This window comes from Onychomys torridus, chromosome 1 (genome assembly GCF_903995425.1).
Source record: "Onychomys torridus chromosome 1, mOncTor1.1, whole genome shotgun sequence".
In the NCBI taxonomy this organism is placed as follows: domain Eukaryota; kingdom Metazoa; phylum Chordata; class Mammalia; order Rodentia; family Cricetidae; genus Onychomys; species Onychomys torridus.
The window spans coordinates 42,849,969-42,876,693 of record NC_050443.1 but is presented as its reverse complement, the minus strand read 5'-3'; the positions used below and the strand labels follow the sequence as shown (position 1 = coordinate 42,876,693).

Here is a 26,725-nt window from a genome sequence, read left to right as displayed (position 1 = left end):
AGCACATCCATTGACCCAAGTACTTTGCAAGTCAGGCAAACTTTTCCAAGTCACTCTTCTTCCTTGCTGACAACCAAGCTTTGGCAAGTCACCTTTCAGAGGGGCCTGAGTTTTCAGGTTTGTTTGTTTGTTTGTTTTTTGCTAACACACTTTATGTACAATAAAGGGAACACATTTTGGGTACCTGGGAAGCTCTCTGTGATCGTGTTCCGGGGCAGACAAGATTGGAAATTTTTAGGACTGGCATGAAGTGAGAGAAAAGAGTCAAAGACAGAAGCAATACAGGCACAAACAGTTTGCCTAGGTTGATAATGACCATGAAGTAATGTTAGAGAGCTGAATTGAAATAAGACTGTCCTAAAATTTGCTTTGTTGGGACTTTTATCAATATAATCCACAATGATGGGCTACATCTGTTTTGGGGAAGAGCAGAAACAGTGTGGGTCTCTGAATTTTAGAGCATTGTTTGAAGCCATGGTTGGAAAGAGAGAGAAAGACAGTGTCTAAAGCAGATGATATTGGTGGAAATATTAAGGCAACTTCACATAGTTAAAAGAGAGGTTTATTTGTGTGTGTGTGTGTGGGGTAACTTACAAGTAAAGGGATAGGTTACAGGTCTGGGAGAGGTGAAGTGCAGTCTGGCAGTGTTCTCTGGAGAACTCTGCTCGTTCTACCATCCAGCATCCAGGATTACCAGGAACCAAGAGAACCAGCACATCTGGATCTCAGGTATTAAGGGCTCTGATCTTGGACCCCCTCAGGGCCAGGCCATAGGTAGGCTTGGCAGTTACAAGAAGCCTCAATGGGGGTAGGACTTCCAGGTCAAAGCTGGAACAGCTACCCAGTACAGAGGAAGGCTAGAAGAAGTATGCTGAGGGGCATGGCATCTTCAGTCCTATGTATTGAGCATTTGCTTCATAAAGCCAAAAACTGTCTTGTATCTAGATAAGCAGTCTGTGTTGTGAGCAGCTGAAAGAAGTTCAGTGGACATGCTTGGAAGAAAAAGGGGCACATGAGTGAAGCATGGGAGGCACAGATATACAGGTTTGTTTCTCCAACTTACACCAACACATGTGCACCTAGATGGCTGGGATTTTGGAATACACAGGTAGAATCATTGAGATACATGTATCTTTGTATGATGCAGATATATGAATCTGTATAGAAATCAATGGATAGCTGGGAGGTGGTGGTGCACAGCTTTAATACTAGCACTTGGCAGGCAGAGGCAGGAGGGTTTTGAACTCTGAGTTCAAGACCAATCTGGTCTACAAAATGAGTTCCAGAAAAGCCAGATCTGTTGTTCAGAGAAACCCTGTCGTGAAAATCCAAAAGAAAAAAAGAAAGAAAATAAATAAATAAATAAATAAAGATCCATGTATAATGGAATATTTGATTCTGGCAGGTTTCTGGGGATCTTTCGTCCACCAAAATGGTTTCTACCAGGAAACTGACAAAGCAAAGGTATGAGAGTGCTGGATACACAATTGCCAGGGCCATTCACTTTCTCAGGTGTTAGAATGTGGCAATACTTGGGCTCTACATATGTCTGAACAAACCTTGAAAATGTAAATAAATGGCCACAGTGAAGCTACAAAATAATGTGGACTGATTAATAGAGACATCTATCTCTCTGTCTTCATCTTTATAGGTCATGAACAAATTTCTGCCTTGTTCTGGTCTTGTCATCATGGGTAGTGCACCATGCTTAGCTGAGCTGACACAGTAAGTCAACTGAGCAGCTGAGGCCAGCAACTTAGAAATCAGAATTGCTTCCTCATACTTAAAACTTGAAGGCAAGCTGTGAATTTAGAGATGGGACTCCTCTGTATTTTGCATAATGGCCCACAGTACCAGAGGGTCTCTCTTGTGGCTGGATGAATATAAAAGAAGAATAGAGACATAATGCATTATAATCAGAAGTTTTAGAGGTGATGTTTCACTGAAAGTTTGCTGTGTCTCTAGTTTGGTGGCTACTGGAAGAAGTGGTCAGTGGCAGGAAGATAGCTGAGAAGAAATACAGAGACAGAGACAACTAACAAGACAGAAAAAGAGATAGGTAAGTTGGTTCCCATTGACTTAGAAAGTATGAAATGTATTTCTGGGAATGTGTAAGAAAAATCTGCAACAAGTTGTTATTATGGTCCAAAGTTTGAAGTAAGGATGAAAAGTGAACATTTCAGAAGGGAGATTATGACCATTCTGAACATTCACATTATTCTGGTTAAAGTAACTTTTAACATGTTGGAGAGAGACTGGGATTTGTTGTGGACTGCAGAGAGGTAGAGAAGTTATCAGTAACATCAGGAAGGGAGACAAGACATGGCAAGCTGAAAAAATAATATACTTCCCAAGAAAACCCAAGAAAAAAAATGACTAACTAGGCAAGGATAAATGGAGGGAAAATGGAGAAAGCAGGTGGGTTCAGACACCCAGGGTAGATCTGATTAGGGAAAAAACTCCAGAGCACAATTGTCATGCTATAATGAGTCAAGTGCTTGGTTGAATCTTCTCACGGAAACATGTGGTAGGGCCCAAGGATACAGTGCAGAGGAAAAACAAGATCACTCAAAGAAAATACCAAGATAGAGAGTAAACACCAGATATCAACTGAGAGGCTAGGAATACTAAAGGACAAAAGCTTTATGAATGTAAGCCTAAATAATATTCCAAAAAGTACTGATGAACCTTAGGTGGCAGTATAGATAAGAAGAAATACAATGTATAAAAGAACTAATGTACAGAAAAGCAACAGAATAAAGATTCAGGGTAATCACAAAATACCTGTATAGGTAACTGAAAAAGATATTGAATGATACATGTATTGGAATTTCTCACATTCTCCAAAACCAAACCGGTATCGAGAGCCCTGAAAATCAGTGAAAAAGGGCATACAAGCACACTTGGATGAATGATGATTTCCAGTCAAATATTCCTTGGAAAATCTGAACAAAACGAGTGAAAGCTCAGTACCGCCACACTCATCGAAACTGAGGTCTGGCACTTTGGATCACCAAAGTCCTCTGGGGGTCAGACACAGGGATGAGAACCACGCCACGGCTCCTGACCACATCAAGCAGAAGATAGACTCTATTCCCATGGCTTGATCTTTCCCTTACTCTACAAGTGATAATGGGCATGGGAAAAGAAAATATCGGGGGCCTACTGGAAAACAAACAGCGATCCCCACCCTCCAATTCCAGATAAAGAGCAAGACAGGTGACCGGGGATTTTGGGCTTTCTTGTACACACACTAGAAAAAGGGTACCTTCAGACACCCACATGAACCAGGGTGCTAACCTGTGTAGAAAAATGCAAACTCGAGGCCTTATTACCAGGAGAATGTTTACCAAGGGACACTAAGATCACACTGCTGGCAACCTGATGGAGGAGAAAGGTGTGAAGGTCCTTTCCTTTCCTCCATGGTAGTCGAGAGCCTGAGATGGCTCAAGCCAATCTGAAATGTAGGAAACACAACTATTGTGTTGAGTGATTTCCAACTGGGTGTTATTCAACCAAGAAGGCCGTTTTGGAAGCCGGCTAGGGGTCCATTGTGGGCATGGCATTCTGGGTCGCAGGCTGAGGTCAAGACTGGCTAGAGAGCTCTGCTCATGGGCAGTGCAGTATGCCAAAACAATTTTGGCTTCCAAGGTGGCATTTATGGTCATTGGAAGCCAGGTGTTGCAGCCTGTCCATGACATAGCAACTTGCTGCCTTGCCTTTGGCATACCATTAGAGTATGCATGTGTAGATTCAGTGGACTAGCCTGCAGTCATATTTGGTTTGGAGCACACAACAACACGAAAATTCTCAGGAAAACAGACTGTCAGAGAGTGGCATCCATCCAGAGACAGAGACAGAGAAAGAAAAAGGGAAAACGACAGAGTGAGTAGAAAGAGAATGAGGAAGAAAAATGACAAAAGAAAGAAACAGAAAGAGAGTGAGAAAGGAAGTCTGTTTCATGCAGACTTCCCGCCATGTCTTGTGGTGAAGGCCTCAGAGGAATTTTTAGGCTATTTGACCTTGGGCTCTGAGCAATACTAGATTGAGAAGGATGCATATTTCTGTTATCTTTGGCCACGTGGTCCTCAGAGATGTTGAGATCAGGATGGAGGAGGCTGGGTTTGTCTAGTGACCATGGCGAGAGCTGAGCGCCAACACTTGAGTTGGAGAGAGCAAGGTTTGGTGTCCCAGGTTAGTGACTCCAGGGCACAATGTAAGAGGGTTGAGGTCCTGACAGCTGGCCCTGAGTTCTTTTCGGGAAGAGTCTGCTTGTGTTAGTGTGGTCCCTTGATGTGTTGGCAGGTGTGAAATTGGTCGGTTGGAAACTCCAGCGTGCTTGGATCGACGATGATTTCCAGTCAAACATTCCTTGGAAAAGCTGAACAAAATGAGTGAAAACTCAGTACCGCCGCTCTCATCGAAACTGAGGTCCTGCACCTTGGCTCACCCAAGTCCTCTGGGGATCAGACACAGGCCTGAGAACCACTCCACTGCTCCTGCCTCCCTCCAGCAGTAGCCAGACTCTGTTTCCATGGACTTGATCTTTGCCCCACGCTGCTAGCCATCATGGACATGGGGAAAGGAGAGTGTGTGGGGCTTGCTGGCAAGCAAGCAGCCATGCCCACTGTGGCATCCCAGATTGACAGCTAGGCATGGGACCCAAGACCTTGAGCTTTCTTGTAGGCCCTCTAGAAATAGGGTAGCTTCACACACCCACGTGAACCAGGCGTTCTGACCTGTGTAGAAATCTGCACAGCTGAAGTCTTTTTATCAGGAGCACGTTTCCAGGAATCCACAAAGGTCACACTGCTGGGCTCCTTGTGGAGGAGACGGGGGTGAAGGACCTTTCCTTTCATCCATGGTAGTCGAGAGCCCGAGATGGCTCAAGCCAATCTTAAAGCTAGGAAAGACACCTATTGTGTTGAGTGGTTTCCACCTGGGTGTGATTACTCCAAGAAGGGCGATTTGGAGGCCCGCTAGGCGTCCATTGCAGGGATGGCACTCTGGGTCCAAGGCTCTGGTCAGGCCTATCTTGATGTGCATGGGCAGTGGAGTCTGCCAGAACGACTTTGGCTTGCAAGGTAGTGTTTTTGGTCTTTGGAAGCCATGGGAGTTGCAACCTGAATTGGGACATGTCTGACTTTCTGGCTTGCCTTTGGCATACCACCTGAGCTTGGATGTGTGGATGCTGTGTTCTGGCCTACAGTGACATTTGCAGCACTCTAGAACACAGCCTTTGCCAGGGAGACAGACTGTCAGAGAGTGGCATCCATCCAGAGACAGAGACAGAGACAGGGACAAAGACAGAGTGAGTAGAAAGAGGATGAGGAGGAAACCTGGCCAAAGAAAGAGACAGAAAGAGAGTGAGAAAGGAAGTCTGTTTGACCCAGATTGCCTGCCATGTCTTGTGGTGAAGGCCTCAGAGGAATCTTTAGTCTGTTTGACCTCGGGCTCTGAGCATTACTAGCATGAGAAAGACGCAGATTTCCAGTAGCTTTGGCCTCGAGGTCCTCAGAGATGTTGACATCTGGATTGAGGAGGGTGGATTTGTCTGTGACCGTGGCCGGAGCTGAGTGCCAAGGCTTGAGCTTGAGAGAGCAAGGTGTATTTTTCCCGGATGAGTGAGTCCAGCGCACAGTGTGAGAGTGTTGAGGTCCTGACAGCTGGCCCTGAGCTCTTTTCGGGAAGAGTCTGCTTGTGTTAGTGTGGTCCCTTGACGTGTTGGCAGGTGTGAAAGTGGTCGGTTGGTTGCAATGAGGGGCAAAGATGATGTTCAAGGATCCGGAGGGAGCCAGAGCAAGTACAAGCTCTGATACCCTGGTGCAACACTGCCACCGATGTGGCAACCCTGCTGGTGGGTGAGGGCAGAGCTTGAGTGGCTATAGAGCAGATGTGATCTGACCTCCCCATTGAGACGAGCCAGGGCCTCCAATCCCAGAGCCAGTTGTCCGCTGCCCACTGTAATGTTGGCATGTGCTTTGATGTCTTCACAGTGTGTTGTTCTGTGGCCTGCAAGGCCAAAGGGCAGAGAGAATGGCCCAGCATCCTCTGCCCAGGGCTGACGGCACCTGAGTGAGCCTGGAGTGAAGTTCCTTGGTGTTGGTGACCTGCATGAGATCGCCCCAGGCCCAAGGTAAGCCTTCCATGCATTGTCCCAGGTGCTCAGGATACTCGGGTCTTGGTGGTGCTGCAAGGACTTAGCATTCCTGCATCCCGGGCCTGTCTGCACCTGGAGCAGACCTAGGTCCTCAAGTTGCTTCCCATTTCCATGCAGGGACCCCTTGCAACCTGTTAAAGCCCGGGGCATGTCTTGCTATTTCTCGCACTCGCCAACACCCACCCTGTCCTGAGTGCCCTGAAAATCCCTGTGCAAGGGCACGCCAGCGTGCTTGGATCGATGATGATTTCCAGTCAAACATTCCTTGGAAAAGCTGAACAAAATGAGTGAAAACTCAGTACCGCCGCTCTCATCGAAACTGAGGTCCGGCACCTTGGCTCACCCAAGTCCTCTGGGGATCAGACACAGGCCTGAGAACCACTCCACTGCTCCTGCCTCCCTCCAGCAGTAGCCAGACTCTGTTTCCATGGACTTGATCTTTGCCCCACGCTGCTAGCCATCATGGACATGGGGAAAGGAGAGTGTGTGGGGCTTGCTGGCAAGCAAGCAGCCATGCCCACTGTGGCATCCCAGATTGACAGCTAGGCATGGGACCCAAGACCTTGAGCTTTCTTGTAGGCCCTCTAGAAATAGGGTAGCTTCGCACACCCACGTGAACCAGGCGTTCTGACCTGTGTAGAAATCTGCACAGCTGAAGTCTTTTTATCAGGAGCACGTTTCCAGGAATCCACAAAGGTCACACTGCTGGGCTCCTGGTGGAGGAGACGGGGGTGAAGGACCTTTCCTTTCATCCATGGTAGTCGAGAGCCCGAGATGGCTCAAGCCAATCTTAAAGCTAGGAAAGACACCTATTGGGTTGAGTGGTTTCCACCTGGGTGTGATTACTCCAAGAAGGCCGGTTTGGAGGCCCGCTAGGCGTCCATTGCAGGGATGGCACTCTGGGTCCAAGGCTCTGGTCAGGCCTATCTTGATGTGCATGGGCAGTGGAGTCTGCCAGAACGACTTTGGCTTGCAAGGTAGCGTTTCTGGTCTTTGGAAGCCATGGGAGTTGCAACCTGAATTGGGACGTGTCTGACTCTCTGGCTTGCCTTTGGCATACCACCTGAGCTTGGATGTGTGGATGCTGTGTTCTGGCCTACAGTGACATTTGCAGCACTCTAGAACACAGCCTTTGCCAGGGAGACAGACTGTCAGAGAGTGGCATCCATCCAGAGACAGAGACAGAGACAGGGACAAAGACAGAGTGAGTAGAAAGAGGATGAGGAGGAAACCTGGCCAAAGAAAGAGACAGAAAGAGAGTGAGAAAGGAAGTCTGTTTGACCCAGATTGCCTGCCATGTCTTGTGGTGAAGGCCTCAGAGGAATCTTTAGTCTGTTTGACCTCGGGCTCTGAGCATTACTAGCATGAGAAAGACGCAGATTTCCAGTAGCTTTGGCCTCGAGGTCCTCAGAGATGTTGACATCTGGTTTGAGGAGGGTGGATTTGTCTGTGACCGTGGCCGGAGCTGAGTGCCAAGGCTTGAGCTTGAGAGAGCAAGGTGTATTTTTCCCGGATGAGTGAGTCCAGCGCACAGTGTGAGAGTGTTGAGGTCCTGACAGCTGGCCCTGAGCTCTTTTCGGGAAGAGTCTGCTTGTGTTAGTGTGGTCCCTTGACGTGTTGGCAGGTGTGAAAGTGGTCGGTTGGTTGCAATGAGGGGCAAAGATGATGTTCAAGGATCCGGAGGGAGCCAGAGCAAGTACAAGCTCTGATTCCCTGGTGCAACACTGCCACCGATGTGGCAACCCTGCTGGTGGGTGAGGGCAGAGCTTGAGTGGCTATAGAGCAGATGTGATCTGACCTCCCCATTGAGACGAGCCAGGGCCTCCAATCCCAGAGCCAGTTGTCCGCTGCCCACTGTAATGTTGGCATGTGCTTTGATGTCTTCACAGTGTGTTGTTCTGTGGTCTGCAAGGCCATAGGGCAGAGAGAATGGCCCAGCATCCTCTGCCCAGGGCTGACGGCACCTGAGTGAGCCTGGAGTGAAGTTCCTTGGTGTTGGTGACCTGCATGAGATCGCCCGAGGCCCAAGGTAAGCCTTCCATGCATTGTCCCAGGTGCTCAGGATACTCGGGTCTTGGTGGTGCTGCAAGGACTTAGCATTCCTGCATCCCGGGCCTGTCTGCACCTGGAGCAGACCTAGGTCCTCAAGTTGCTTCCCATTTCCATGCAGGGACCCCTTGCAACCTGTTAAAGCCCGGGGCATGTCTTGCTATTTCTCGCACTCGCCAACACCCACCCTGTCCTGAGTGCCCTGAAAATCCCTGTGCAAGGGCACGCCAGCGTGCTTGGATCGATGATGATTTCCAGTCAAACATTCCTTGGAAAAGCTGAACAAAATGAGTGAAAACTCAGTACCGCCGCTCTCATCGAAACTGAGGTCCGGCACCTTGGCTCACCCAAGTCCTCTGGGGATCAGACACAGGCCTGAGAACCACTCCACTGCTCCTGCCTCCCTCCAGGAGTAGCCAGACTCTGTTTCCATGGACTTGATCTTTGCCCCACGCTGCTAGCCATCATGGACATGGGGGAAGTAGAGTGTGTGGGGCTTGCTGGCAAGCAAGCAGCCATGCCCACTGTGGCATTCCAGATTGACAGCTAGGCATGGGACCCAAGACCTTGACCTTTCTTGTAGGCCCTCTAGAAATAGGGTAGCTTCGCACACCCATGTGAACCAGGCGTTCTGACCTGTGTAGAAATCTGCACAGCTGAAGTCTTTTTATCAGGAGCACGTTTCCAGGAATCCACAAAGGTCACACTGCTGGCCTCCTTGTGAGACGGGGTGAAGGGCCATTCCTTTCATCCATGGTAGTCGAGAGCCCGAGATGGCTCAAGCCAATCTTAAAGCTAGGAAAGACACCTATTGTGTTGAGTGGTTTCCACCTGGGTGTGATTACTCCAAGAAGGCCTGTTTGGAGGCCCGCTAGGCGTCCATTGCAGGGATGTCACTCTGGGTCCAAGGCTCTGGTCAGGCCTATCTTGATGTGCATTGACAGTGGAATCTGCCAGAACGACTTTGGATTGCAAGGTAGCGTTTCTGGCCATTGGAAGCCATGTGTGTTGCAACCTGATTTGGGACGTGTCTGACTCTCTGGCTTGCCTTTGGCATACCACATGAGCTTGGTTGTGTGGATGCTGTGTTCTGGCCTACAGTGACATTTGCAGCACTCTAGAACACAGCCTTTGCCAGGGAGACAGACTTTCAGAGAGTGGCATCCATCCAGAGACAGAGACAGAGATTGGGACAAAGACAGAGTGAGTAGAAAGAGGATGAGGAGGAAACCTGGCCAAAGAAAGAGACAGAAAGAGAGTGAGAAAGGAAGTCTGTTTGACCCAGACTGCCTGCCATGTCTTGTGGTGAAGGCCTCAGAGGAATCTTTAGTCTGTTTGACCTTGGGCTCTGAGCATTACTAGCATGAGAAAGACGCAGATTTCCAGTAGCTTTGGCCTCGAGGTCCCCAGAGATGTTGACATCTGGATTGAGGTGGGTGGATTTGTCTGTGACCGTGGCCGGAGCTGAGTGCCAAGGTTTGAGCTTGAGAGAGCAAGGTGTATTTTTCCCAGATGAGTGAGTCCAGCGCACAGTGTGAGAGTGTTGAGGTCCTGACAGCTGGCCCTGAGCTCTTTTCGGGAAGAGTCTGCTTGTGTTAGTGTGGTCCCTTGATGTGTTGGCAGGTGTGAAATTGGTCGGTTGGTTGCAATGAGGGGCAAAGATGATGTTCAAGGATCCGGAGGGAGCCAGAGCAAGTACAAGCTCTGATACCCTGGTGCAACACTGCCACCGATGTGGCAACCCTGCTGGTGGGTGAGGGCAGAGCTTGAGTGGCTATAGAGCAGATGTGATCTGACCTCCCCATTGAGACGAGCCAGGGCCTCCAATCCCAGAGCCAGTTGTCCGCTGCCCACTGTAATGTTGGCATGTGCTTTGATGTCTTCACAGTGTGTTGTTCTGTGGCCTGCAAGGCCAAAGGGCAGAGAGAATGGCCCAGCATCCTCTGCCCAGGGCTGACGGCACCTGAGTGAGCCTGGAGTGAAGTTCCTTGGTGTTGGTGACCTGCATGAGATCGCCCCAGGCCCAAGGTAAGCCTTCCATGCATTGTCCCAGGTGCTCAGGATACTCGGGTCTTGGTGGTGCTGCAAGGACTTAGCATTCCTGCATCCCGGGCCTGTCTGCACCTGGAGCAGACCTAGGTCCTCAAGTTGCTTCCCATTTCCATGCAGGGACCCCTTGCAACCTGTTAAAGCCCGGGGCATGTCTTGCTATTTCTCGCACTCGCCAACACCCACCCTGTCCTGAGTGCCCTGAAAATCCCTGTGCAAGGGCACGCCAGCGTGCTTGGATCGATGATGATTTCCAGTCAAACATTCCTTGGAAAAGCTGAACAAAATGAGTGAAAACTCAGTACCGCCGCTCTCATCGAAACTGAGGTCCGGCACCTTGGCTCACCCAAGTCCTCTGGGGATCAGACACAGGCCTGAGAACCACTCCACTGCTCCTGCCTCCCTCCAGCAGTAGCCAGACTCTGTTTCCATGGACTTGATCTTTGCCCCACGCTGCTAGCCATCATGGACATGGGGAAAGGAGAGTGTGTGGGGCTTGCTGGCAAGCAAGCAGCCATGCCCACTGTGGCATCCCAGATTGACAGCTAGGCATGGGACCCAAGACCTTGAGCTTTCTTGTAGGCCCTCTAGAAATAGGGTAGCTTCGCACACCCACGTGAACCAGGCGTTCTGACCTGTGTAGAAATCTGCACAGCTGAAGTCTTTTTATCAGGAGCACGTTTCCAGGAATCCACAAAGGTCACACTGCTGGGCTCCTGGTGGAGGAGACGGGGGTGAAGGACCTTTCCTTTCATCCATGGTAGTCGAGAGCCCGAGATGGCTCAAGCCAATCTTAAAGCTAGGAAAGACACCTATTGGGTTGAGTGGTTTCCACCTGGGTGTGATTACTCCAAGAAGGCCGGTTTGGAGGCCCGCTAGGCGTCCATTGCAGGGATGGCACTCTGGGTCCAAGGCTCTGGTCAGGCCTATCTTGATGTGCATGGGCAGTGGAGTCTGCCAGAACGACTTTGGCTTGCAAGGTAGCGTTTCTGGTCTTTGGAAGCCATGGGAGTTGCAACCTGAATTGGGACGTGTCTGACTCTCTGGCTTGCCTTTGGCATACCACCTGAGCTTGGATGTGTGGATGCTGTGTTCTGGCCTACAGTGACATTTGCAGCACTCTAGAACACAGCCTTTGCCAGGGAGACAGACTGTCAGAGAGTGGCATCCATCCAGAGACAGAGACAGAGACAGGGACAAAGACAGAGTGAGTAGAAAGAGGATGAGGAGGAAACCTGGCCAAAGAAAGAGACAGAAAGAGAGTGAGAAAGGAAGTCTGTTTGACCCAGATTGCCTGCCATGTCTTGTGGTGAAGGCCTCAGAGGAATCTTTAGTCTGTTTGACCTCGGGCTCTGAGCATTACTAGCATGAGAAAGACGCAGATTTCCAGTAGCTTTGGCCTCGAGGTCCTCAGAGATGTTGACATCTGGTTTGAGGAGGGTGGATTTGTCTGTGACCGTGGCCGGAGCTGAGTGCCAAGGCTTGAGCTTGAGAGAGCAAGGTGTATTTTTCCCGGATGAGTGAGTCCAGCGCACAGTGTGAGAGTGTTGAGGTCCTGACAGCTGGCCCTGAGCTCTTTTCGGGAAGAGTCTGCTTGTGTTAGTGTGGTCCCTTGACGTGTTGGCAGGTGTGAAAGTGGTCGGTTGGTTGCAATGAGGGGCCAAGATGATGTTCAAGGATCCGGAGGGAGCCAGAGCAAGTACAAGCTCTGATACCCTGGTGCAACACTGCCACCGATGTGGCAACCCTGCTGGTGGGTGAGGGCAGAGCTTGAGTGGCTAGAGAGCAGATGTGATCTGACCTCCCCATTGAGACGAGCCAGGGCCTCCAATCCCAGAGCCAGTTGTCCGCTGCCCACTGTAATGTTGGCATGTGCTTTGATGTCTTCACAGTGTGTTGTTCTGTGGCCTGCAAGGCCAAAGGGCAGAGAGAATGGCCCAGCATCCTCTGCCCAGGGCTGACGGCACCTGAGTGAGCCTGGAGTGAAGTTCCTTGGTGTTGGTGACCTGCATGAGATCGCCCGAGGCCCAAGGTAAGCCTTCCATGCATTGTCCCAGGTGCTCAGGATACTCGGGTCTTGGTGGTGCTGCAAGGACTTAGCATTCCTGCATCCCGGGCCTGTCTGCACCTGGAGCAGACCTAGGTCCTCAAGTTGCTTCCCATTTCCATGCAGGGACCCCTTGCAACCTGTTAAAGCCCGGGGCATGTCTTGCTATTTCTCGCACTCGCCAACACCCACCCTGTCCTGAGTGCCCTGAAAATCCCTGTGCAAGGGCACGCCAGCGTGCTTGGATCGATGATGATTTCCAGTCAAACATTCCTTGGAAAAGCTGAACAAAATGAGTGAAAACTCAGTACCGCCGCTCTCATCGAAACTGAGGTCCGGCACCTTGGCTCACCCAAGTCCTCTGGGGATCAGACACAGGCCTGAGAACCACTCCACTGCTCCTGCCTCCCTCCAGCAGTAGCCAGACTCTGTTTCCATGGACTTGATCTTTGCCCCACGCTGCTAGCCATCATGGACATGGGGAAAGGAGAGTGTGTGGGGCTTGCTGGCAAGCAAGCAGCCATGCCCACTGTGGCATCCCAGATTGACAGCTAGGCATGGGACCCAAGACCTTGAGCTTTCTTGTAGGCCCTCTAGAAATAGGGTAGCTTCGCACACCCACGTGAACCAGGCGTTCTGACCTGTGTAGAAATCTGCACAGCTGAAGTCTTTTTATCAGGAGCACGTTTCCAGGAATCCACAAAGGTCACACTGCTGGGCTCCTGGTGGAGGAGACGGGGGTGAAGGACCTTTCCTTTCATCCATGGTAGTCGAGAGCCCGAGATGGCTCAAGCCAATCTTAAAGCTAGGAAAGACACCTATTGGGTTGAGTGGTTTCCACCTGGGTGTGATTACTCCAAGAAGGCCGGTTTGGAGGCCCGCTAGGCGTCCATTGCAGGGATGGCACTCTGGGTCCAAGGCTCTGGTCAGGCCTATCTTGATGTGCATGGGCAGTGGAGTCTGCCAGAACGACTTTGGCTTGCAAGGTAGCGTTTCTGGTCTTTGGAAGCCATGGGAGTTGCAACCTGAATTGGGACGTGTCTGACTCTCTGGCTTGCCTTTGGCATACCACCTGAGCTTGGATGTGTGGATGCTGTGTTCTGGCCTACAGTGACATTTGCAGCACTCTAGAACACAGCCTTTGCCAGGGAGACAGACTGTCAGAGAGTGGCATCCATCCAGAGACAGAGACAGAGACAGGGACAAAGACAGAGTGAGTAGAAAGAGGATGAGGAGGAAACCTGGCCAAAGAAAGAGACAGAAAGAGAGTGAGAAAGGAAGTCTGTTTGACCCAGATTGCCTGCCATGTCTTGTGGTGAAGGCCTCAGAGGAATCTTTAGTCTGTTTGACCTCGGGCTCTGAGCATTACTAGCATGAGAAAGACGCAGATTTCCAGTAGCTTTGGCCTCGAGGTCCTCAGAGATGTTGACATCTGGTTTGAGGAGGGTGGATTTGTCTGTGACCGTGGCCGGAGCTGAGTGCCAAGGCTTGAGCTTGAGAGAGCAAGGTGTATTTTTCCCGGATGAGTGAGTCCAGCGCACAGTGTGAGAGTGTTGAGGTCCTGACAGCTGGCCCTGAGCTCTTTTCGGGAAGAGTCTGCTTGTGTTAGTGTGGTCCCTTGACGTGTTGGCAGGTGTGAAAGTGGTCGGTTGGTTGCAATGAGGGGCAAAGATGATGTTCAAGGATCCGGAGGGAGCCAGAGCAAGTACAAGCTCTGATACCCTGGTGCAACACTGCCACCGATGTGGCAACCCTGCTGGTGGGTGAGGGCAGAGCTTGAGTGGCTAGAGAGCAGATGTGATCTGACCTCCCCATTGAGACGAGCCAGGGCCTCCAATCCCAGAGCCAGTTGTCCGCTGCCCACTGTAATGTTGGCATGTGCTTTGATGTCTTCACAGTGTGTTGTTCTGTGGCCTGCAAGGCCAAAGGGCAGAGAGAATGGCCCAGCATCCTCTGCCCAGGGCTGACGGCACCTGAGTGAGCCTGGAGTGAAGTTCCTTGGTGTTGGTGACCTGCATGAGATCGCCCCAGGCCCAAGGTAAGCCTTCCATGCATTGTCCCAGGTGCTCAGGATACTCGGGTCTTGGTGGTGCTGCAAGGACTTAGCATTCCTGCATCCCGGGCCTGTCTGCACCTGGAGCAGACCTAGGTCCTCAAGTTGCTTCCCATTTCCATGCAGGGACCCCTTGCAACCTGTTAAAGCCCGGGGCATGTCTTGCTATTTCTCGCACTCGCCAACACCCACCCTGTCCTGAGTGCCCTGAAAATCCCTGTGCAAGGGCACGCCAGCGTGCTTGGATCGATGATGATTTCCAGTCAAACATTCCTTGGAAAAGCTGAACAAAATGAGTGAAAACTCAGTACCGCCGCTCTCATCGAAACTGAGGTCCGGCACCTTGGCTCACCCAAGTCCTCTGGGGATCAGACACAGGCCTGAGAACCACTCCACTGCTCCTGCCTCCCTCCAGCAGTAGCCAGACTCTGTTTCCATGGACTTGATCTTTGCCCCACGCTGCTAGCCATCATGGACATGGGGAAAGGAGAGTGTGTGGGGCTTGCTGGCAAGCAAGCAGCCATGCCCACTGTGGCATCCCAGATTGACAGCTAGGCATGGGACCCAAGACCTTGAGCTTTCTTGTAGGCCCTCTAGAAATAGGGTAGCTTCGCACACCCACGTGAACCAGGCGTTCTGACCTGTGTAGAAATCTGCACAGCTGAAGTCTTTTTATCAGGAGCACGTTTCCAGGAATCCACAAAGGTCACACTGCTGGGCTCCTGGTGGAGGAGACGGGGGTGAAGGACCTTTCCTTTCATCCATGGTAGTCGAGAGCCCGAGATGGCTCAAGCCAATCTTAAAGCTAGGAAAGACACCTATTGGGTTGAGTGGTTTCCACCTGGGTGTGATTACTCCAAGAAGGCCGGTTTGGAGGCCCGCTAGGCGTCCATTGCAGGGATGGCACTCTGGGTCCAAGGCTCTGGTCAGGCCTATCTTGATGTGCATGGGCAGTGGAGTCTGCCAGAACGACTTTGGCTTGCAAGGTAGCGTTTCTGGTCTTTGGAAGCCATGGGAGTTGCAACCTGAATTGGGACGTGTCTGACTCTCTGGCTTGCCTTTGGCATACCACCTGAGCTTGGATGTGTGGATGCTGTGTTCTGGCCTACAGTGACATTTGCAGCACTCTAGAACACAGCCTTTGCCAGGGAGACAGACTGTCAGAGAGTGGCATCCATCCAGAGACAGAGACAGAGACAGGGACAAAGACAGAGTGAGTAGAAAGAGGATGAGGAGGAAACCTGGCCAAAGAAAGAGACAGAAAGAGAGTGAGAAAGGAAGTCTGTTTGACCCAGATTGCCTGCCATGTCTTGTGGTGAAGGCCTCAGAGGAATCTTTAGTCTGTTTGACCTCGGGCTCTGAGCATTACTAGCATGAGAAAGACGCAGATTTCCAGTAGCTTTGGCCTCGAGGTCCTCAGAGATGTTGACATCTGGTTTGAGGAGGGTGGATTTGTCTGTGACCGTGGCCGGAGCTGAGTGCCAAGGCTTGAGCTTGAGAGAGCAAGGTGTATTTTTCCCGGATGAGTGAGTCCAGCGCACAGTGTGAGAGTGTTGAGGTCCTGACAGCTGGCCCTGAGCTCTTTTCGGGAAGAGTCTGCTTGTGTTAGTGTGGTCCCTTGACGTGTTGGCAGTTGTGAAATTGTTCGGTTGGTTGCAGTGAGGGGCAAAGATGATGTTCAAGGATCCGGAGGCAGCCAGAGCAAGTACAAGCTCTGATACCCTGGTGGAACACTGCCACCGATGTGGCAACCCTGCTGGTGGGTGAGGGCTGAGCTTCAGTGGCTATAGAGCAGATGTGATCTGACCTCCCCATTGAGACAAGACAGGGCCTCCAATCCCAGAGCCAGTTGTCCGCTGCCCACTGTAATGTTTGCATGTGCTTTGATGTCTTCACAGTGTGTTGTTCTCTGGCCTGCAAGGCCAAAGGGCAGAGAGAATGGACCGGCATCCTCTGCCCAGGGCTGACGGCACCTGAGTGAGCCTGGAGTGAAGTTCCTTGGTGTTGGTGACCTGCATGAGATCGCCCGAGGCCCAAGGTAAGCCTTCCATGCATTTTCCCTATTCCCCTCCTTCAATAGGGTAAGATTTACCATGGGAGCACAGCTAAGCTTGGTACATTCAATTGAGGGAGGACCAAGGCCCTCCTCACTTTACCAGGGGTGAGCTAGGTGTCTGTGGTTTTAAATTTCATAAATAATTTTGTTGTAAATAGTCCTACTGCCAAAGGACTCAGCATAATTTTCTGATACACAGAAAGTTGTTTCCTGCTAAGTTCCATTTACTCTCACCATAGTGACATTCAATATTAGTTACTGAAATCAATATAATTTCAGTGAAAAAATCAACACAATAGGAAAAAATACCCTAAGATTTATATGGAAACACAAAAGACATAAACATCAAAATCAACCTTGATGTAAAAGAACAAAAGCTGGATGAGTCATATATTGTTAATCCCAGTGGGTAAGAATTAGACCACTACCACAATTTTTGAGCCAAATTTGAAGTAAGCTTTATTGAATATTGGTCAGGAAGATAGGCACTAGCCAGGTACACACCCAGGATTCCTAGAGAATTTCCAGGAATTATGTTAGTCAGGCACTTATAAAAGTAAAACCCACAAAGCTACATACTCTCTGCATTCATCTAATCAGGGGCAAACATATCCTGATGTACTTCCTGCCTATGTACCTCCCACCAATGTGTAATCAACACATCCTGTGCAGGTGGGTCAACCAACCTTGTTTATAGAAGTGAAAACAAACGGCTTGTTATCTCATATGAACAGCCCCCAGGATTCTAGAAAGTTATCCTTAGACAAGTTGGGTTTGCATGTTAGAGGCATTTTTGTTTTAGAGCTCTCTTAAGCACAGCAATTTAAACTTAAAACAAATTTAGCCCACACAATATCTTGATTTGAAATCTACTACAAATAAATTCAAACAGCATAAAATCAGACACACCAGCTAATGGCACAGAAATAGTGCCAAGTAATTTTATTTTGGGGGGGGCGGTTCAAAAAGTAGAAATAGAAAACCAATGCTGTTGCAAGAGTAGATATCCATATGTAATATATTGGAGTCATCCCTTTTCTCATACTATATGTAAAATAAACTTATTGGACTAAAACTTTAAAGGCAAACTTGAACCTATAAAATTACTAGAAGGAAACAAAAGTAAAATGTGACTTCCTGAACATAGAAAAACACCAAAACAGACAACAACAAAATGACATACAATTAGTATAACCCAAATTTAAAATGCTTCCTCATAGTGACATATACAATGTTCAAAATGAAGAAATAGTCTATAGAATGAAAAATTATAAACCATACATCTAATAAGGCTTAGTTACCTAAATATGTTATTCACTCTACTAAAAATATGATAATATGATATAATAATGAAAAAGAATCTGAATAAACATATAGTCAGCAAGTATATGAATAAATGTCAGACACCATTAATTATCAAGACAATGTAAGTCAGTATTTCATCTAAAGGCCACTTCAAATATATAAAAATGGCTATTATCAAATACAGAAGAAGTAATAAGTGTTGCTGAATACGTGAAACTTATTAGAGTATTTAAGGCAGACATTGAAAGACAGGAAGTAGGAAAAGAGGTGTGGTCTGACCTTGGGCAGGATCATGTTTATTCAAGGCAAAGTGACATCTTGTTACCCACATGTGTGGATGGCCAAAAGTCTTTTAGCACGAAACTATCAGAAGATAAGGAACATTTATATAAATTTATATGGTGGGAATATAAATTAATGCACTCATTATGAAAAGCAGCATAGTGTCTCCTTAAAAATGCAAAAGTATATCTACCACAGGTTCAACAAGTCTTGTCTTCAGAATATATTTACAGCCAATGAAATGAGTATATTGAAGAAGTACTGAAGTAATAGGGATAGAGGAAGGAGAATACCAACTCAAAGGCACATAAAATATATTAAACAAGATCATAGAAGAAAACTTTCCCAACTTAAAGAAGGAAATGCCTATGAAGATACAAGAAGCCTATAGAACACCAAACAGACTAGACCCCCCAAAAGAGTCCCCTTGCCACATAATAATTAAACAACTAAACATATAGAATAAAGAAAGAATATTAAGGGCAGCAAAGGAAAAATGCCAAGTGACTTATAAAGGCAAACACATCAGAATAACACCCGATTTCTCATTGGAGTCTTTGAAAGCCAGAAGGACCTAGACAAATATAATACAGACACTAAGAGACCATGGATGCCAGCCTAGACTTATGTACCCAGCAAAGCTTTCAGTCATCATAGATGGAGTGAACAAGACCTCCCAAGACAAAACCAGATTTAAACAATGCTTATCCACAAACCCAGCCCTACAGAAAGCACTAGAAGGAAAATTCCAACCTAAGGAAGGCAGATACACCCATGAAAACACACGCAATAGATAACACCACAGCAGTAAACCCCAAAGAAGAGAAGTACACACACACTACTACCAAAAAATAAAACTAATAACAGGAATGAACAATCACTGGTCATTAATATCCCTTAATAACAATGGACTTAATTCACCTATAAAAAGACATAGACTAACAGAATGAATACGAAAACAGGACCCATCTTTTTGCTGAATACAAGAAACAAACCTCAAATTCAAAGACAGACACCTCCTAAGAATAAAAACCTGGGGAAAGACTTTCCAATCAAATGGTCTTAAGAAGCAAGCTGGTGTAGCCATCCTAATATCCAGCAAAATAGACTTCAAGCTAAAATCAATCAAAAGAGATGATGAAGAACATTACATACTCATTGTAGGAAAGATCCACTAAGATGAAGGGCATCCACATATGTAAAAGAAACATTACTAAAGCTTAAATCACATATAATACCCCACACATTAATAGTGGGAGTCTTCAACACCCCACTTTCACCTCTGGACAGATAGGCCAAATTGAAACTTAACAGAGACATAATGGACTTAACTAATGTTATGGCTCAAATCGATTTAATCAATACCTACAGAACATTCCACCCAAACAAAAAAGAATATACTTTCTTCTCAGCATCCCATAGAACCTTCTCTAAAATCGACCACATACTTGGCCACAAAACACATCTCAACAGATACAAAACAATTGGAATAACCTCCTGTGTTCTATCAGACCATCAGGGTTTAAAGTTAGATTTCAACAACAGAAAAAAACTACAGAAATCCTACAATCTCATGGAAACTGAATAATGCTCAACTGAATCACCAATGGGTTAAGGAAGAAATAAAGAAAGAAATTAAAGACTTCCTAGAGATCAATGAAAATAAATACACCTCAAACCCAAACATATGGGATCCTATGGGAGGAGCGCTAAGAGGGAAATTCATAGCATTGAATGCCCACATAAAGAAGCTGGAGAAACCTCATGCTAGTGACTCGACAACACACCTGAAAGCCCTTGAACAGGAAGAAGCAAAGTCTCCCAGGAGGAACAGATACCAGGAAATTATCAAATTGAGAGCTGAAATCAATAAAATAGAAATAAAGAGAACAATACAAAGGATTAATGAAACAAAGAGTTGGTTCTTTGAGAAGATCAACAAGATAGACAAGCCCTTATCCAAACTAACAAAAAGACAGAGAGAGAGCATCCAAATTAACAAAATCAGAAATGAAAAGGGGGACATAACAGATAATGAGGAAATCCAGAGAATTATCAGGTCATACTTCAAAAACCTCTACTCCACAAAACTAGAAAAATCTAAAAGAAATGGATAATTTTCTGGATAGGTACCACAAACCTAAGTTAAATCAAGACCAGATAAACCATTCAAATAGTCCAATAACCCCTAAGGAAATAGAATCAGTCATTGAAAGTCTCCCAACCAAAAAATAAAGCCCTGGACCAGATGGTTTCACTGCAGAATTCTACCAGATCTTCAAAGAAGACTTAATACCAATACTCTTTAAATTGTTCCACACAATAGAAGCAGAAAGTATATTACCAAACTCCTTCTATTACCCTGATTCATAAACCAAACAAAGATGCAACAAAAAAAAAAGAGAACTACAGACCGATCTCCCTCATGAACATTGATGCAAAAATACTCAATAAAATTCTGGCGAACAGACTCCAAGAACACATCAAACCAATTATCGACCATGATCAAGTAGGCTTCTTCCCAGGGATGCAAAGGTGGTTCAACATACAAAAGTCCGTCAATGTAATATATCATATAAACAAACTCAAAGAAAAAAAACCACATGATCATTTCACTAGATGCAGAAAAGGCATGTGACAAAATCCAACACCCCTTCATGATAAAGGTCTTGGAGCGATCAGGAATACAGGGGACATACCTAAACATAATAAAGGCAATCTACAGCAAGCCAACAGCCAACATAAAATTAAATGGAGAGAAACTCAAAGCAATACCACTAAAATCAGGAACAAGGCAAGGCTGTCCCTCTTCCCATATTTATTCAATATAGTACTTGAAGTTCTAGCCAGAGCTATAAGACAACATAAAGAGATTAAGGGGATACAAATTGGAAAGGAAGAAGTCAAGCTCTCTTTATTTGCAGACGACATGATAGTATACATGAGTGACCCCAAAAATTCAACCAAGGAACTGATACAGCTAATAAACACCTTCAGCAACATAGCAGGATACAAGATCAACTCAAAAAATCAGTAGCCCTACTATATATGGGCTGAGAAGGAAATCAGAGATACATCACCCTTTACAATAGCCACAAATGATATAAATTACCTTGGGTTTACTCTAACTAAGCATGTGAATTACCTATATGACAAGAACTTTAAGTCCCTGAAAAAAGTAATTGAAGAAGATGTCAGAAAATGGAAAGATCTCCCATGCTCATGGATAGGTAGGATTAACATAGTAAAAATGGCGATCTTACCAAAAGCAATCTACAGATTCAACACAATCTCCATCAAATTACCAACACAATTCTTCACAGATCTGGAAAGAATAATACTAAACTTCATATGGAAAAACAAAAAACTCAGGATAGCCAAAAGAATCCTGTACAATGAAACAACCTCTGGAGGCATCATGATCTCTGACCTCAAGCTCTACCATAGAGCTACTGTAATAAAAACAGCTTGGTACTGCCATAAAAACTGACATGTGGACCAATGGAATAAAATTGAAGACCCTGATATTAACCCGCACACCTATGAATATAGAATTTTTGACAAAAAAAGCCAAAAATGTACAATGGAAAAAAGAATGGATCTTCAACAAATGGTGCTGGCATAATTGGATGTCAATGTGTAGAAGGCTGCAAATAGATCCATATCTGTCACCATGCTAAAACTTAAGTCCAAGTGGATCAAAGACCTCAACATAAATCCAGTTACTCTGAACCTGATAGAAGAGAAAGTAGGAAGTTGTCTTGAACACATTGGCACCAGAGATCACTTTCTAAATATAACACCAGTAGTACAGACACTGAGAGAAACAATCAATCAATGGGACCTGTAGAAACTGAGAATCTTTTGTAGAGCAAAGGACACAGTCAACAAGACAATTTGACAGCCTACAGAATGAGAAAAGGTCTTCACCAACCCCACATCTGACATAGGGCTGATATCCAGAATATATAAAGAACTCAAGAAATTAGACATCAAAATGTCCAACAGTCCAATTAAGAAATGGGCTATAGAACTAAACAGACAATTCTCCACAGAGGAAGTTCAAATGGCTGAAAGACATTTAAGGAATTGCTCAACATCCCTAATTAGCCAGGAAATGCAAATCAAAACAACTCTGAGATACAACCTTACACCTCTCAGAATGGCTAAGATAAAAAACACAGAAGACAGCTTATGCTGGAGAGGATGTGGAGCAAGGGGAACTCTCCTCCACTGCTGGTGGGAATGCAAGCTTGTACAGCCACTTTGGAAATCAATATGGTGCTTCCTTAGAAAATTGGGAATCCATCTCTTCAACACCCAGTTGTAGCACTCTTGGGCATATACCCAAGGAATGCTCAATCATATCACAAGGGCATTTGCTCAGCTATGTTCATATCAGCATTGTTTGTACAAGCCAGAACCTGGAAACAACATAGATGCCCTTCAACTGAAGAATGGATAAAGAAAATATGGTACATATACAAAATGGAGTACTACTCAGCAGAGAAAAACAATGACATCATGAGGTTTGCAGGCAAATGGATGGATCTAGAAAAAATCATCCTGAGTGAGGTAACCGAGACTCAGAAGGATGAACACGGTATGTACTCACTCATAGGAGGATACTAGATGTAAAACAAAGATGACTAGACTGCTACACAACTCCAGGGAGGCTACCTAGAAAATGGGACCCTAGGAAAGACCCAGGGATCACCCAATGACAGAGAAATGGATGAGATCTACATGAACAACCTGGATGTGAGTGAGGGTAATGAAGGGCAAGATTTGAGGGAAAGAATGCTTATGGGAGTAGGAGATCCCAGCTGGATGAAGAACAGAAAGGGAGAACGAGGAGTAAACCATGATAAATGAAGACCACATGAAAACAGGAATATGCAGAGTGCTCAAGAGGTCCCCAGAAATCCACAATGATATATCCTCTGTACACTGCTGGCAATGGTTGAGAGAAAGCCTAATCTGACCTAGTCTGGTGATAAGATGACTAAACACCCTAACAGTCGTCTTGGAACACTTATCCAATAACTGATGGAAGTAGATTCAGAGATCCTCAGCCAGGCCCCTGGTGGACCTCCAGGTGTCCAACTGTCGAGAAAGAGGAGGGACTGTAAGAGCGTGAATTGTTGAATCCAAGATTGCAAAAAGCACAGGGACAAATAGCCAATTGAATGGAAGCACATGAATTATAAACCAACGGCTATGGAGCCGCCAGCTAGATCAGGCCCTCTGGATAAGTGAGACAATTGAATAGCTTGATCTGTTTGGGAGGTACCCAGGCTGAGGGACCAGGACCTGTCCTTAGTGCATGAGCTGGCTGTTTGGAACCTTGGACTTACACAGGGATACATGCTCAGCCTGGAAGGAGGGGACAGGATCTGCCTGTACTGAATCTAACAGGTTTAAATGAATCCCAAGAGGTGTCTTGGTCCTGGAGGACATGTGAATGGAGGGGAGGGGCTGGGGGGAAGGTGGGGGTGGGGGCAAGAGGGGGGAGGACAGGGGAACCCATGGCTGATGTATAAAATTAAAACACATAATAAAAAAAATGCCGAAGTATATCTACCACATGTTCAACAAGTCTAGTCTTCAGGATATATTTACAGCCAATGAAATGGGTATATTGAAGAAGTACTGAAGTATCATACTAATTTCAGTCTCATTCACAGTTCTGACACGGACTCAACCTAACTATCCATTAAAAATGAATAGCTAATTAAGATAAGTATTAAGCCTATACAGCAAGGCTTTTATTTTTGTTGATTGTTTAGGTCTATTATTTTCATTGGTCCATTTTCTTACATCTAATATTTATCTGTGACTTTATACTGTTTCACTTGTTTCAAAAGAATGCAATACTGGCTAAAGCAGCTTTAACACGGTGTTTAAAATCCTTATCTGATAATGAAAATGTTTAATCTGGGGGTAATTGTCAGCAGTTGATTTTCTTACTCTATTCCTGATTTTTCTTGTACTTAAAATTTTTCTGGGTCTTATTTGGTGGATGCTGCATTGTTTCCCTGGTAGTGTTTAGTATTAGAGAATTCAGATCCCATTTATATATATATATATATATATATATATATATATATATATGTATATACACATATATATATGTATATATACATATATATGTGTGTGTGTGTGTATAAATTCTTGCTGGAGATGGGATTTGAGAATTTATAGACTATTCATACCTCTATTTTGCTCTCTCTGACTTGTGTTTGCAGTTGTGTGATATGATCTCTCAGCTTCTTTTTCCAAGTGCCTGCTGATATGCCTCTACTACCAGTATGATCTCTCCTTCTGAACCACAAGCCAAAACAAACTCTTTATTCTATGAGTTGCTTTTGGTTATAGTATTTTATCACAACAACAGAATAGTCATGTGAACATTTCAGATTTAAGTTTTTAAATTTTTATACCAGGCTTTTATATTATGTAGTTTCAGTCACAATCCAATGATTGGAGCTGTTTCAAAGTTGTTTAATAACTTCATTTATCTGGTGTTCTTATAATGCTATGTGAGATATCAAATAGTTCTACATTATTGAGATGCCTTTTCCCTGTACACAAAACAGCAAATCAAGAACACAGAAATGTAAAGAACCTCAATTGGGTCACCTAGCAAATGGTCTTGACAAATAGATGACAATATGCTCCAGAGAATGCCAACTCTATGGAGAGTCCGAGACAGTTGATTTGAACAATTAATATCTGTATTGCACATCTTTCCACATTTTTCTCTATTCTTGCAGCTCAACATGAATTCATCACTGGAAAGTACAAAGAATGATAGTGAATATAAAAAGGCTAATACCAAACTTCAAGACTCAGTGGGAACCATCACAAGGTATAAAACCTGTATGATATTGATTCTTTTCAGAAAATCACAAGACTCCAGTGATGCTGGACTTTGCCTGTGATAGGGAATCATGAGGTTGGTCATAAACTATGTAACATCACTCATGTTCTGTCAGACATATTAGGTTCAAGGTCACCTTTAAAAATGTGATTGCTGACAATTTGGATCTACAAAAATAGATCTCATTGGAATCTAAACAAAATGGTTGATTCCTTAAAGTGCCTCATTAGTCAGCATTCAATTTAAAACATTTTCTATCTTAACTTCCTTAAGATCACTAGTATTTATGGTCCAAACTGATACCACAGTGGCATGGATTTCCTACTGTCATGCCAAAACAAGCTGATTTTAACACTTGAATTAGCTTCTTTTTCAGGGAAAGAACACAATGATATACTCTGGTGGTAACCTTTCACTGTTTATAACTATTTCCTCATATTAATCTTACTATTGCTAAGTATTCAGGAAAATTGTTGCTGTTTATACTTGCTAATTCAGACATCAGAGCCTTTACTAATATGGTGAATGTTACAAGGCTGCCATTTTATTCTCTTTTGTAATTCTAGGACATTTTCTTTTCCCTTAAGACTTCCTATATGGGAACTATGTATTGAGACTGATGAAAATGCTCTTCCGTATTGTTGTGATGAAGTGAAGTTTGATTCTCCTGAGATATATCTTGCCTGAACATTACTGAGTCCTCAGAAGGATGGCTAGAGAACATCACTCTTAATAGTAGGTTAGAGAGTCATGGTAAGAGGGATTTCCCTTGTCTATTGTGCCCACACCTAATTATTCTAGTCACATGTCCCTATTTTACTGTATTTTTATGAACTCTGACTGAAATGTTGTGACCACTCTTTGTAGAATGTCATGTAGCTGTAGTGGGTAGCTGTTCTTGAAATCCCGCATTGAGGATCATAACAGCCAAGAGAGAGCAAGCACATATGCATCTCAGGTTATAAGGGTCCAAAGAGGCCACACCCCCAGGGGCAGGTCATATAGGCAAGCATAGCAATTACCTGCTACCTCACTAGGGGGAAGTGCTTCAACGTCAAAGCTGGAACAACTACCCACTACAATTTAGCATAGCCTTTCTTTTCCTCTATAAATTGGTAGCTTCTCAAGCTCCTGGAATTTGAATGTTGTAATCAATCTTTAGAAAATTGTTCTTTTATTCCTCCATAATGGCTTTTGGAAACTTCTTCCACATTCAATTAATGAATTATTAAGCCTTAAATTGTAAAATAATCTGATTTGGTGATTGAAAGTGCAGATTTTGCTGTATATTGTTGTTAATGGAATCTTGACCAATCCCAGGATGATTCCATTTAATTTGTCTGGTAGAACTTGTTGGAAAATGTTTGATCTGTTGGAGGCTACAGACAAACACAATAACTGTTGAAAATATTGTAGGAGATTTGTTAACATGGAGGCAGGCACATGTGAAACCTTCTATCCCATAGGCAACAGACCAATGAGCACATGCTTCTATGTGTTTCATCTTCCAATAGGGTTACTCTGTTGTCAAAGAAAAGCAAGTACAAAGCACTGGGATTTCTATGAAAGTTTGTTTCCTCAGCATGAGATGGGAAAGGAAGGAAAATATCAGGAGTGATTTCTGATATTACATTCAGGGGCTAATGGGAATTGTTAAGTTGCTAAAAATTTTATATTTAAGTTATTGGCATATTATAGTTTCAAGTATTATATAATGGTAGTCTGTAAGATACTGTCTGTGCAACAAAAAAGCTGGGTCACTGATGTTTGTGAGTGGGCTCTGTAACTGAATGTGGCAGGTTAGTAGGTCCCAAGACAATGTGTTCTAGAGTACTTAGATA

The 26,725-nt window shown here is 45.5% G+C and overlaps 1 long non-coding RNA gene and 7 other non-coding genes across 18 annotated transcripts in view; all 8 read left to right on the top strand.

Annotated features, from left to right (window-relative positions):
* Positions 1-2,905: 2,905 nt before the first annotated feature.
* Positions 2,906-2,999, top strand: LOC118576904. The gene has a single exon (XR_004944100.1). It is a non-coding gene; the product is annotated as a small nucleolar RNA SNORD116 (small nucleolar RNA).
* A 1,342-nt stretch (positions 3,000-4,341) lies between these two features.
* LOC118576903 lies at positions 4,342-4,435 on the top strand. Its single transcript, XR_004944099.1, has one exon. It is a non-coding gene; the product is annotated as a small nucleolar RNA SNORD116 (small nucleolar RNA).
* Positions 4,436-5,991: 1,556 nt separating this feature from the next.
* LOC118582231 overlaps positions 5,992-26,725 on the top strand; it is a 32,762-nt gene continuing 12,028 nt past the window's right edge. For 6 of the 11 annotated variants that reach the window (XR_004944749.1, XR_004944748.1, XR_004944744.1 and 3 more), the window contains exons 1-8: positions 5,992-6,136; positions 8,050-8,189; positions 10,098-10,237; positions 12,151-12,290; positions 14,204-14,343; positions 16,257-16,396; positions 24,778-24,872; positions 25,451-25,637. This is a non-coding gene — a long non-coding RNA (uncharacterized LOC118582231). Of the gene's footprint in view, positions 6,137-8,049; positions 8,190-10,097; positions 10,238-12,150; positions 12,291-14,203; positions 14,344-14,484; positions 14,694-16,256; positions 16,397-23,676; positions 24,094-24,777; positions 24,873-25,450; positions 25,638-26,725 lie in introns of those variants that run through there. The other 5 variants (XR_004944742.1, XR_004944746.1, XR_004944750.1 and 2 more) reach the window with 5 other exon arrangements.
* On the top strand, positions 6,395-6,488 carry LOC118576902. Its single transcript, XR_004944098.1, has one exon. It is a non-coding gene; the product is annotated as a small nucleolar RNA SNORD116 (small nucleolar RNA).
* On the top strand, positions 8,448-8,541 carry LOC118576901. The gene has a single exon (XR_004944097.1). It is a non-coding gene; the product is annotated as a small nucleolar RNA SNORD116 (small nucleolar RNA).
* LOC118576900 lies at positions 10,496-10,589 on the top strand. Its single transcript, XR_004944096.1, has one exon. It is a non-coding gene; the product is annotated as a small nucleolar RNA SNORD116 (small nucleolar RNA).
* On the top strand, positions 12,549-12,642 carry LOC118576898. Its single transcript, XR_004944094.1, has one exon. It is a non-coding gene; the product is annotated as a small nucleolar RNA SNORD116 (small nucleolar RNA).
* On the top strand, positions 14,602-14,695 carry LOC118576897. The gene has a single exon (XR_004944093.1). It is a non-coding gene; the product is annotated as a small nucleolar RNA SNORD116 (small nucleolar RNA).